The following is a 14394-nucleotide window of genomic DNA, read 5'->3' as shown; positions in this document are numbered from 1 at the left end:
ACTTCCCAACTGAGCTATAGACTGCACTGTTTTCCTGGTGCAGGTGATTAGTCACAGAGGAATCAACACCAATCTTATTCTTAAAGAACCGTGGATCTACATTTTGACCTAAAGTAGTTCCCTGAAGCTCCCCCAAAGTTCTCTGAAGGTTCTGCTCAAGGACCTGCCTTTGTTTCACATGCCTCAGCTCTAATGTGGCTTCCTGGGTGACATTTGCCAAAAACATTTAAAAGCAAATGTATAAGCGGCAGGGCAAGTAACAGGAAAGCCAAAATATTGGGAAGAAAGAGGCTGGAGAAGGGCACATTTCAGGGATTATGGGCTTTTAAATGCTCCCATTTAATAGAGAGAATCTAGAAGGCCACATGTGTGCCTGGGCTGCATACATGCTCAGAAAGGACTTGAGAAGATTCAAAGACCTCATCATTGGCTGACCTTCAAGCTCCATGCAAGCAGGAAGTAAATGGCCTGGCCAAATATTAAAGGAGCAGCACAACATGGAGCCCATCTAAAAAGACTTAAGAGTTTTTTTTAGTGTTTGTTGTTGTTGTTGTTGTTGTTTGGCTCCAGGCATTAAAGAAAATCTTAGCTACTAGCCAACTGGTAAGCTAATGGAACAGAAACTTAAGTGGCCACACATGAGAAAAATACATATTTTAAAAATTAGTTCAGAAAAGTCATTTTAAAAATAGGCAACAACAGCCGAAACAAACAGTAACAGCACATCATAGAGTGGGGGAAAGTGATTTCCAAAGTTGCCACATTATAACCTTCAAAATATCAAAATTTTAATGAAAGGTTATAAAATTACATACAAAAGAAAGAACTATTCACAGGAAGAAAGAAATTAATAGTTTTTGAAGAAGTCCAGATACTGGACTTAACATGCAAAATTTTAAATCAACTGTCTTAAATATACTCAAATGGCTAAAGAAACCATTGAGGGGGAGGAGGAACAAGGGGCATGATGTCTCACCAAATGGAGAATATTAATAAAGATATAGAAATTACCAAAAAAATCAAATAAAAATTCTAGAATTGAAAAGTGTAATCACTGAAATGAAAAACTGATTAGAGAGTTTCCAAAGCAAATCTGAGTAAGCAGAAGAAAGAACCAGTGAATATGAGATTGTCCAATCTGAGGAGCAGAAGGAAAAAAAGTATGAAAAAGATGAACAGGGGAATCCCTGGGTGGCTCAGTGGTTTAGCGCCGCCTTCAGCCCAGGGCGTGATCCTGGAGTCCCGAGATTGAGTCCTGCGTCGGGCTCCCTGCATGGAGCCTGCTTCTCCCTCTGCCTGTGTCTCTGCCTCTCTGTGTCTTTCATGAATAAATAAATAAAATCTTTTTAAAAAAAAAAAGGAAAGAAAAAGATGAACAAAGTTTAAGATACCTGTGGAATGTTCCACAAACATACCAATATACACAGAATAGGAGCCCCAGAAGGAAAGAAGGAAGAGAAAGGAACAGAAAGAACATTTGGAGAAATAATGGCCAAGACTTCCCAATTTGATGAGAGACATGAGACTTTTACCCAAGAAGCTCAATGAACTCCAAGTAATATAAAATCTAAGAGATACACACTAAGACATATTATAATCATGTTGTCAAAAGCTCAGGACAGAGAGAATCCTGAAAGCAGCAAGAGAGAGATAACTTCTCTCTTGTAAAACTTCTCTCTATGTAAAAGAGACTAGCAATAAAGTTAACAGCCAAGTTCTCATGAGCAACTATGGAAGCCAGAGGCAGTGGATGACAAATTCAAAGTACTGAAAGAAAAACTTTCAACCAGGAATTCTATATTTGACAAAAACCATTCTTCAAAAATGAAATAGAAATTAAGACATTCTCAGATCAATAAAAACTGAGGAAATCTGTCATAGTAGACCAGCCCTACAAGAAGTGAGTCCTTTAGGCTGAAGTAAAAGGACAATACACAGTAACCTGTGGCCTTATAAAGATGTAAAGAACACAGTAAAGGTAATTACATATGTAATACAAAACCCAGCATTATTATATTTTTGGTTTGTAACTTCTTGGGTTTTTTTTCACATACAATTAAAGACACATGTATAATCAATAATTGTAAATCTATGTTAACATGTAGAAAGATATCATTTTGACAACAGCAACATAAAATTGGGCTATAACATATACAGAGTTACATAGAAGTAAAGTTTTTTTAAATATTTATTTACTTATTTTACAGAGAGAGAGAGAGAGGTTGAGAGAGAGCATGAGTGGGAAGGACAGAGAGTGAGGGAAAGAGAGTCTCAAGCAGACTCCATGTGAAGCCTGACACAGGGCTCGATCTCATGACCCTGAGACCACAAGCTGAGCTGAAACCAGGAGTCTGATGCTTAACCAACTGTGCCACCTAGCCACCCCAGGAGCAAAGTTATTGCAACTAATTTAGCAAATATTCAAACCAGATTCTTATAGATAACAGTGTTGTTAACAATTAACCCCCAGAGCAATCACTAAGAAAATAACTAAAACATATATAGGTGAAGAAATGAGAAAAGAAACAAAACAGTGCAACAGGAAAAAGTTAAACATGAAAGAAGGCATGAATGAGGCACTGAGAAGCAAAATGGTATAAAACATATAGAAAGCAAATAGCAAAATGGCCAGAGTAAGTACTTTCTTATCAATAATCACATTAAATGAAATGTATTAAACTCTCTAATGAGAAGATAGACATTAACATAATTAAACTGATTACATTAGTTACATTTAAAAATTATCCAACTCTATTGTCTCTACAAGACTCTCATTTGTGTTTTTCTTTTCTTATTTAAATTCAATTAATTAACACAGACTGTATTATTGATTTCAGAGGTAGAGGTCAGTGATGCATCAGTCTTTTATAATACGCAGTGCTCATTACATCCTGTGACAATAGGTTGAAAACAAAAAGATGGAAAAAGATTCCATGTAAATAGTAATCAAAAGAAGGTTAGGTAGCTTTACTACTCTCAGATAAAGTAGGCCATAAGAAAAAAAATTGTTACAAGAGAAAAATAAAGACATATATTTATAAAAGCATCAATCCATCAAGAAGATATGTCAACTAAATCTAATAAAAGATTCCCAAATAAAAAAGCTCCAAAATATACAGGGACCTCCAGGTATAAAACCTAATGATATAGCTCCAAAATATATGACCTAATAAAAATGCATAATAAAAGAGCCTCAAAATTCACAAAGCAAAAACAGACTAAATTAAATGGAGAAGTAGGCAATGCTATGATAATAGTTGGAGATCTCAATATATCACTTCAATAATGGATAGAACAACTAGACGAGAGATCATCAAGGAAATAGAAGACTTGAATAATGCTATAAGCCAGAACTAACTGACGTATACAGAACACTCCATCCAAAAACAGAAGAATACAGATTCTTCTCAAGTGTGTATGAAACATTCTCCAGAATAGACTGGAGAATATATTAAGCCACAAAAGAAGTCTTAATAAATTTTAAAATATCAAAATCAAACAAAGTATCTTATCTGATCATAATGGAATAAAACTTAAAAACAGTAACAGAAGAGAACCTGGAAATTTTAAAAATACATGAAAACTAAATATATTCTTAAACAACAATTGGATCAGCAAACAAATCACAAGACAACTTAGAAATTACTTTGAAACAAATGAAAATGTCAACACAACAACATATCCCAAATTTACAGAATGCAGTTAACCAGTGCCAGGAGGGAAATTTATAGCTGGGAATCCCTATGTTAAAAAAGAAAAAAAAAAAAAAAGCAAATCAATAACCTACCTGTACATCAAGAAACTAGATAAATAAAAGCAACTAAATCCAAAGATAGAAGGAGAAAGGAAATAATAATTACTAGAGTGGAGATAAACCAAATAGAGAATAGAAAAACAACAGTAACAATCAAGAAAACCAAGAGCTGGGCAGCCCGGGTGGCTCAGGCTCAGCAGTTTGGCACCTGCCTTTGGCCTGGGGCGTGATCCCGGAGATCCGGAATCAAGTCCCACGTCGGGCTCCCTGCATGGAGCCTGTTTGTCCCTCTGCCTATGTCTCTGTCTCTCTCTCTCTGTCAAATAAGTAAATACAATCTTTAAAAAAAAAAAGAAAAGAAAAAGACAACCAAGAGCTAATTCTCTGAAAACAGCTCAACAAAATTGACAAATTTTTAAATTAAAAGATCAAGAGAAAAAGAGTAGGCTGATTACTCAAGTCAGAAATGAAAGTTGGGACATAACTACTGACACTACAGAAATAATAAGGATTATAAAATACTATGAATGGCCACTTTGGAAAACAATATGGTGATTCCTCAAAAAGTTAAAAATAGAGCTACCCTATAACTCATCATTACACTGCATGGTATTTATCCAAAGCATATGAAAATAGTGATTCAAAGGGGCACATTCACCCCAATGTTTAAAGCAGCAATGTCCACAATAGCCAAAATATGGAAAGAACCTAGATATCCATCAACAAATGGATGGATGGATGAAGATGTGGTGTGTATATATGTGTGTGTAGGTGTGTGTGTGTGAATATTACTCAACCATCAAAAAGAATGAAATCTTGCCGTTTGCAACAATGTGGATAGAACGAGAGGATATTATGTTAAGCAAAATACGTCAGAGAAAGACAAATACCATATGATTTCACTTATATGTGGAATTTAAGAAACAAAACAAATGAACATAGGGGAAGGAGAGGAAAAAGAAGATGAAAATTGAGAGGGAGGCAAACCTTAAGAGACACTGAACTCTAGGAAGCGAACTGAGGGTTGCTGGGCGGGGAGGTGGGTAGGGAGAAGGGATCATTGGGTGGTGGGCATTAAGAAGAGCACTTGATCTAATGAGCACTGGATATTTTTTTTTTTTATTTATGATAGTCACACAGAGAGAGAGAGAGAGAGAGGCAGAGACACAGGCAGAGGGAGAAGCAGGCTCCATGCACCGGGAGCTCAACGTGGGATTCGATCCCGGGTCTCCAGGATCACGTCCTGGGCCAAAGGCAGGCGCCAAACCGTTGCGCCACCCAGGGATCCCGAGCACTGGATATTATATGCAACTGATGAATCACTAAATTCTACCTCTGAAACTAATTTAAAAAATAAATAAATAAATAAATAAATAAAAATACTGTGAACAGACTCCAGCAAAGGAGAGAACCTAGGTGAAACTACCATAACTGACTTAAGAAGAAACAGAAAATCTTAACAAATCTATAACAAGTGAAGAGATTTGATCAGTATTTAAGAGGCTTCTCAAAAAGGAACAGATGGTTTGCTTCACTGGTAAATTCTACCAAATATTTAAAGAAGAATTGACATCAATACTTCTCAAAATATTCTAAAAAATAATAAAGAAGGGAACACTTGCTAATCCTTTTTATCAGTATTACTGATTACCAGTAATACCAATACTTTACCAGTATTACTCTAATACCAAAGCCATATAAGGATATCACAAGAAAAAGAAACTATAGACCAGTACCCCTTATGAATATAGATACAAAAATCCTCAACAAACTACTAGCAAACAGAATCTAAACAGAGTCCTGGATTTCATCCATCCCAGGATTACAAGAGTGGTTCAACATTTGAAAATCAATCAATAAAATACATAATGTAAATAGAACAAAGGGTGGGGGGGGAATCTCATGATTATTTCAATTGACAAAGAAAAAGTATTTAACACAATTCAACGTACTTCCATGATATAAAAGCAATCATGAAAGTAGGAATAGAAGACAACTTCCTCAATATGATAAAGGGCATTTTTGAAAACACTCAGCTAACATTATACACAATTGTGAAAGTTTTAAAAGTTTCCGCCAATGACCAGGAGCAAGACAAAATTGCTCATCTTCACCATCTTCTATTCAACATTGCACTGGAAGGCTTAGCCAAAGAAATGTGGCAAGAAAATATAGGAAAGAGGAACAGAGCAAGTAAAACCACTTATAGATAACATGCTCTTTTATATAGTATCTCATAAAGAATCCACACAAAAAAGTTTAGAGCTAATAAATGACTTTAGCAAAGTTACAGAATTCCATATCAACATACAAAAAAACGGATGTATTTCTATGTACAGCAATGAACAATCCTAAAAACAAAGTAAGGGAACAATTTCATTTATAAAAATATCAAAAAGAATCAAATACTTAGAAATAAACATAAGGAGGTTCAAGACTTGCACACTACAAAACTACAAAACATTCTTGAAAGAAATAAAAGCAAACCTAAATAAATGGAAAGACATTTTGTGCTCATGGATTGGAAGATTTGATATTGTTAATATGGCAATAATTCCCAAAGTGATCTATAAGTTCAGTGTAATTCTTATCAAAACTCCCTGCCTTTTTCTCCAGAAAAAGCCAAGTTGATCCTAAAATCCTTAGGAAATTTCAAGGGACTCTACGTAGCCAAAGCAACAAGGACTCAGGTTTTCCTACTTCAAAACTTACTGCAAAGCCACAGTGATCAAAACAGTGCGGTATTGGTGTAAAGATAAACATATAGATCGGTGGAATAGAATAGGGCGGCCAAAAATAAACCCATACATCTTTGTCAACTGACTTTTGACATAAATGCCAAGATCATGTGGTAGGAAAAATTCTCGCTTCAACAAATGGTGCTTGGACAATTAGACATGTAAAAAAAAAATTATCTCAAAATGTATCGAAATCCTTAATGTAAGAGCTAAAACTATACAACTCTCAGAAAACATAAAGGCAAATCTTTGTGACCTTGGATTTGGCAATGGTTTCCTAGATACAAAACAGAAAGCACAAGAAACAAAAGAAAAAAATAGATAAATTGGACTGCATCAAAATGAAAACTTTTGTGCATCTAAAAATACTATTAAGAAAGTGAAAAGACAAGTGGTGTTTGGTGACATTGAACATGCCCGTGCTGTCACCACCCACGAGGTACTGGCAGGTCGGCAGAGTAAGTGGCATGGGGAGCTTGTGCCGCCCGCACAGGGTGGCGGGAAGTTATTGTAGATGATAAGAAAGAGATGTTTCCTCATCTCTAAGATTTACCAGAAACTCTGATGTCAAGGCCATAAATGGATTTTGCCCCAAACCACAAGAAAGTCCCAAAGCTTACACTTACAGCCACAGAGTGCCATTACGCAAACCTACGCATTGGAAGAGGAAGATCCTGACACGGTCAGGTGGGTTCAAAAAGGAAGATGAGGGACGCCTGGGTGGCTCAGTGGTTGAGCATCTGCCTTTGGCTCAGGTCATGATCCCAGGGGCCTGGGATCGAGTCCCGCATCGGGCTCCCCACAGGGAGCCTGCTTCTCCCTCTGCCTATGTCTCTGCCTCTCTCTGTGTCTCTCATGAATAAATAAATAGAATCTTAAGAAAAAAAAAAAAAAAGGAAGATGAAATCCCAGAGACTGTCTTGTACGAGGTGCTTGACGGTGCAAAGAACAAGATCTGGGGGAAGATCAGCTATGTAATGATTGCCCTGACAGTGGCAGATGCGTCTTGATGGTTACTGAAGGCAAGAGGGCTATCAAAAGAAACGAGTCTTTAACAAGCCTGAACTTAGAAAAGAAAGCTGCCTGAGACAGGAAGCAGCTCTGAAGGCCAAAACAGAGGAGCAGAGGTATCCATGTTGGCTGGATATTAAAAATGCAGGAATAATGTTGCAGCAGTTAGCCAGTATTAAAAAGAATATGGTATAAGGATCCATTTCAGGAAAGTATGGTTTGCACAAACTGATAATTTCCCCATTTCTGCTGTAGTAGGACATACAAGTTTCCTTAAAGGAAAAAAAAAAAAAAAAGAACCCATAGATATAATGGGAGAAAATATTTGCAAGTCATATATATGATGAGGATCTAGCCCCAGAGTATATGAACACTTACCACACAACAACAAAATGACTAACAACCCAAATTAAAAATATGCAAAGGACTTGGATAGGTATTTCTCCAACTAAGATATATCAATGGCCAATAAGCACATGGAAAGATACTCCACATCATCAGTCATTAGGGAAATGCAAACCAAAAACCCACGAGATACCATTTTATACCTTTAGTATGGATATAATAAGAAAAAAAGGAAAATAATTGATGGCAAGGCTATAAAGATACATTGCTGGTGAGAGTGTAAAATGATGCAGCTGCTTTGGAAAACAGTTTGGTGGTTTTCCAAAAAGTTAAACAAAGAATTAACAAATGTCCCAGCAATCCCAATCCTATGTGGAATTCCAAGAGAACTAAAAATAGGAATTTGAACAGATCTTTGTATGTCAACGTGCATTGCTGCAATATTCACAATAGCCAAAAGGTGGGAGCAACCCATGTGTCCATCTACTGATGAATGGATAAACAAAAATGGGGACGCCTGGGTGGCTCAGCAGTTGAGCATCTGCCTTTGGCCCAGGGCATGATCCTGGAGTCCCTGGATCGAGTCCCACATCAGGCTCCCTGCATGGAGCCTGCTTCTCCCTCTGCCTATGTCTCTGCCTCTATCTCCGTTTCTCTTACAAACAAATAAATAAAATCTTTAAAAAAACAAAACAAAAAAAAAACCCACAAAAAAATCCCCCAAAATGGTATAACCATACAATGGAATATTACTCAGCCATAAAAAGAATCGAAATTCTTACATATGTTGCCACATGCATAGACCTTGAAAACATCAAGCTAAGTGAAATAAGCCAGACACAAAAGAACAAGTGTTGTATGATCCTATTTGTACCAGATACCTGGAGTAGTCAATTTCATAGAGCCTGGGAGTAGAATGGTGGCTGCCAGGGGATGCACCATTGGGCAGGGGAGGGAGGAAACGGAGAGTTATTGCTCAATGGGTGCAGAGTTTCAGTTATGCAGGACAACAAAGTTCTGGAGACTGACAGTGGTGATGGTTGCACAACCACATAAATGTAAATGTGCATGTCCAGAGTAGCTAAATCCATACAGACAAAAAGCATAGAAGTAGTTTCCAGGGGCCACTTAATGAGTACAGGGTTTCCTTTTGGGATGATGCAGTGCTCTGGAAGTAGACAGTGGTGATGGTTGTGCAACACTGTGAATGCACTCAAAGTCGCCAAATTGTACAATTAAAATGATTCCTATAGTGAATTTTACATTAATTGAATTTTATCTCAATTAAAAAGGGAAAAATGAGATCAGCTAAGCCAGCTTTTTCATTTTACAAACAGAACTAAGTCTCACAGAATTTTGGTGATTTACCCCAACACATATTTTAGGGACAGAACCAGAAGCAAAGTCTAAAAAACTGGATTGTTGGATATCGTAAAGACCCCTTCAGTTCTATTGTCTGTAAGTCTAGGATAGCTCCACATATTGACTAATCTTTCCCTCATGAGCCGCTTGCTTCTTTTTTGAGATCCACTTTGGAATTTGTCTTTTTTCTTTTTCTTAAGAAAAAATTTCAAGCATACAGAAGGACTAGAATAATGAATGCCTATATACTCATTGCCTAGTTTTAATATTAACATCTTGCCATTTGTTTCATCTGTTTGTTTTTTACCGAAGTATTTGAAAGTAAATGAGAGGCATAACATTTGTCAGCATTTTGGTGATGTTCCAGTGTATCTTTTTTTTTTTTTTTTCCAGTGTATCTTAGATAAAGTTTTTCATGATTCCTTACTTTCTCAGGGAAATTTGACCTTCTTTTTTCCCTTGACCTCACATAAAATATCCCAAAATGAGTTTCTCATTCATCATTTACTCCTATTCCCTCAGACTTTTTTTTCCAGTACTACTAGAGTAGATGCATATTGTTTACTCAGGATTATCTCCTTCTTTAAGAACACTTCCCCTTCGTTCCATCCAGATTGTTCTCTCAGGAGCTACAGTTATAACTTTACACACGCATATCTCCACCTCCCATCAGAGTTGGGAGTCTTGTGGCCTAAGGAGCACTTTCCTTGGACTTTTCTTGGACTTAGGGCCCAGAGAGTTGACGTAGTTTTTCTGCAGGTGGCCAATGTGGCTGCCTGAAGAACTCAGGAGCTCTCAGTCAAGTTTCTGTGTTAAAAGATAGTTTGCAATGAGAGAGAACAAGGAGGCTGATGCTCAGAGCAAGTGGAGCAAACATCCTCCATTGTTATGAAATTGACTTTTTTGTCTAAGCTAATTTAAATTGGGATTTTGGTGCTTGCAGCCAAAAGGGTGTGATTTGGCCTAGGGGACACCTATAGGGAGAATCAGGCAAAACTCTCAGGCTACTCCCAGGTAAAAGTTATAGAGACCACTCTAAACAATCCACCCAACTCCAAACTCAAAAGACTTGAAGAGAAGCTGTATTTCTGTGGATGTTCTCAAGGTCCCTCTACAATATAAATACATCAATCTATAAGACTTTTTTAAAAAAAGAAAAGAAGGCAGGGAGTTTACTGACCAATGTGGGACTTAAACGATTTCAGATTGTTACTTTTGTAGATTACACATTCATTCAAAAATCAAACAAAATTTTATATCTACTTTTTGTAGAAAGTGCCTAAGGACTGGGGAGCCCAGGTGGCTCAATCAGCTAAGTGTCCAACTCTTGATTTCAGCTCAGGCCATGATCTCAGGGTCCTAAAATGGAGTCCTGAGTCAGGTTCTACACTGGCGGGGAATCTGGCTTGAGATTCTTTCTCTTCCTCTACCCCTCCCCCCATGCTCTCTCACTTTCTCTCTTAAGTAAAATAAATAAATCTTAAAAAAAAAAAAAGTGCCTAAGGAAGTATAGTGTGCTTGATGTTGAACAGGAAAATATATTTCCTTTAATTTGTGGTTCTGTACTTCACATACACACAAGAAATAGAAATATGTACACGTTTTGCAAATTGTTAAACATACCAACACACAATACAAAACAACTAATATGCTGGAAAAATATTATTAAGCTGAAAAATCTAACATTTATTATTTATATAGCAAATTCTTCTTAAATAGCCACCATAGAAATTTGCAGGTCCTTTTCCTTTTTCCTGGTCCATATATTACTGAATCAAAATACTTTATTTAGTTCTGTAGCGTCCATTAAAGTGTACACTTCTCAAGGGTATGGACATAATCATATAAATCAGGTAATAATTCAAACTGTGTTGGGTAGAGATTGATGCCACATACTCTAACAAGTCTTTTCTGATCTCCCAGATAAGGATCATACTATTGATGTTTTCATAGTCTCAGCTGGTTCTTCATGCCACATAGTATTAAATGATCTCCTAATCACTAGTTTAATATGTTTCCCTGGAGAATATGTAATTTCCCTAAGACACAGACTTCGCTCCCCCTCTCAAGAATGGGTCCCAGTATAATGAAATTCTTGGTTAAAGATCAATGAATAAATGTCAAACCACAGAAAACTTTATAAAGAAAGGACTCAAAAAAAAAATAAAGAAAGGACTCCATAATTTTTGTAAGTTGTCTTATTATGGAGAAGAGGATGCATACTACTGAGGAAGGGATGAGTGAATTTCATGCAATCATAGTAATTTCTCATTTTGGTGTCCTGTGTTTCAAAATCTTTTTTAACTATGTATAGTGACAGATGTTAACCAGAATTTTTGTGATCATTTCACAGTATATACAAATATCGAATCATTATGTTGTACATCTGAAGTTAACATAATGTTACAAGCCAATTATAACTCAGTATTTTTTAAAAAGAATTTAAGCTACAAGTCTCTCATTGCTTTCACTTTATCTTCTATTTTGTTAATTTCATTTTCATTCATTTCGAAGTATTTTCCAATTTCTATTATGATTTCTTCTTTGACCATTGGTAACTAATAGCGTGTCATTTAATTTCCACATGATTATAATTTCCAGAATTTTCCTTGTGTTACCCTGTGGACTGAGAACATACTTTGTATGATTTCAATTATTTTAAATTTTTTGAGACTTGTTTTATGGCCTAGTATATGGTCTATTCTGAATAACATTCTATGTGCACCTGAGATGTCTATTTTGCTATTATTGTGTGAATGTTCTATAGATGTCAGTTAGGTCTAGTTGATTGACAGTATTAAGTGTCAAATCTAGTTGTTTTACCCATTATTGAGACGAGGTAATGAAGTCTGCAACTATTATTTTTTGAATTCCAATTGCCTTCTGTTCAATCAAACACCCCTACCCAAGGTTCCTTAAACACATCTGACACTCTTTGTCCACAGATCTTTGCACTTGCTCTTTGCTTGACATGCTCTCCTCTCAGATACCTGCATGATTCCCTTGTTTTCTTCAGATCTTTGCTCAAATATCCTTCTCAGTGAGGTCTTCTCTAATCACTCTATTAGAAATTGTGACATCTCATTTCCTCTTTCCTGCCTGATTTTTTTTCTCCATAGCACCTGTCTCCATTTGTCATCATGTATATATTGTAAGATAATACTGTAAACAGTGTACTACCCATTATCTTTCCCCCATTAGAATGTACACTTCAAGAGCATAGGGATTTTTGTATATTTTATTCCCCTGTATTTCCAGCCCTAGATCGATGCCTGCCACATAGTAGGCGCTCAATGAATGTATGTTCCATGAATGAATGAACAAATGCCCTGAGAGCGGCTTGAGGAAACCAGTCAACTGGGCAGCAGACTAAGTTGGAGTCATTGTCAATCTCAAGTGGATCCTAAATATCAAATCATTCTGTTACAAGACTCTGCAACTATAAACAGTCATTTTCTTAAAATTTCATTCATGTTATTAAAATTAAAATTACCCATATTAGCACTGACTCAGTTGGGTCAGCTTGTTGCTCCCTTCTATTATTATTATTAGCACACAGTAGTATGCTAAGCACTGGGTATGAAGTGGTAAGCCTAGAATGACAAAAATCCTTACCTTTATGAAGCTTACATTATAGTTTTCTGAAATTCACTGTGCAGAAGTCAGCACACCACTCTCACTAGTTTCAAGTATCTTCTAGATCAACTGAAATTAGGTAGAATTCTAGCAAATGGTTTAAATTGAACCCCATCCATTTCATGCACATAAATCAGCTTTCAAATACCACAGAAACCTATCTTTAAGCACTACAGATAACCTGAAAACTAGTTTGAATAGGTGGCAGTGGAATTGCATCTATAACATTTGAAAGCTGAGTGCAAATTAGCAGCATCAAACTGCTGTCTGACAAAGGCGCTTCACATGTTATGTTTCAGCTACAAATTCCCAGTGCTAAAACCTTTAAAAGCATTTGTATCAATTATTTTGCAGAAATATTTTGATGTCATTGTGGTTCATTATAATGGTTTAAGTTATTGCCAGTTTTCCCCCCAAAAATGCCTATTTCAATAATTCCTGGCACATATGAAACCATAGCTAGAGTAATTTTTCTAATGGCTAAAAACGTTTTTAGTCTTTTGTCAGCAAGTACAGTAGTTAAAATATTCAACTGCAGATTCTTTTTATTCCATCAGAGTACAGCCAAGTACCTGAGTAATAGCTCAGAGGTTGAGACAGGACACTATGCCAGTCAGCAGAAAATCCTGAACCTATCATACGACAAGAGTCTAATTGCTCACCTTTTTCATTTGACAACCAGAAAGACTATTTTGAGAAAACTTTTGTGGGTTTCTTTTTAAAGTGTTTCCAAGATTAATTTTAACAAGCACAACCAAGTGCTAGTTCCCTATTTGATTTTCCCACAAAATTTGACCTGCTTGACTAATAAGCAGTTGCACTGGAAATCTAAGGAATGACAGAATAACAGTGAAGCAAAATCAGTTTAATTATAGGATAAATTAAAAATTGAAGACTGTCAGCTCAAGGCAAGTCAGCAAAATTGTACCATGGCTTGTTCAGAATTCACAAAGCAAAATGGAAATGATGCCATGTGTCCCATGTTCCTGAAGAACTTTGCAGAAGTACGATTATTATGGGAACATGCATGTTTTAACCTGGGGCTCACCCTGGTAGTATAAGAGTCAAAGTAGGCTACAAATGGAGATTACTTCCAGAACTTACAGTGACATTCCTGGCTCCCCTCAGGGGGTCAGGGCACACACAGCAATTGCAGAAGGTGAGGATTAGGACCATGCTCTTAAATTTTTTGTCGCAGAACCGCCATACTTCAAAAAAATTAATGGGGGCCACTTGGAACTTTTTGTTTATGTGAATTTTTATCTGTTGATAGTTACTATATTAGAAATTAAAATGAGTAAGTTCTAGGAATACTCATTAATTTAAAAAAATAATAGAAACCTCATACATGGTAACACAACGTCTTTTTATGACAAATAACCATATTTTCTAAAGTAAATTTTTCTCATTGCATTTCTTTTTCACTGCACCATTTGGGGACAAGTGTGACATTGTTTTACCTTTTTTTTGATATCCTTCAGATCTAGTTCAGTCGACTTTAGGATCATGACCTGAGCTGAAAGGAAACGCTTAACCACCTAGGTACCC

General features: G+C 36.4%; 1 long non-coding RNA gene across 1 annotated transcript in view; it reads right to left on the bottom strand.

Moving 5' to 3' along the window:
• LOC144295801 (uncharacterized) overlaps positions 1 to 14394 on the bottom strand; it is a 46340-nt gene that overhangs the window by 22076 nt on the left and 9870 nt on the right. The gene's annotated exons all lie outside the window — the stretch shown is intronic.

Source organism: Canis aureus, chromosome 24, assembly GCF_053574225.1.
Source record: "Canis aureus isolate CA01 chromosome 24, VMU_Caureus_v.1.0, whole genome shotgun sequence".
Classification (NCBI taxonomy): Eukaryota; Metazoa; Chordata; class Mammalia; order Carnivora; family Canidae; genus Canis; species Canis aureus.
The sequence above is the reverse complement of the archived record's forward strand: the minus strand, read 5'-3'. Positions and strand labels throughout refer to the sequence as shown.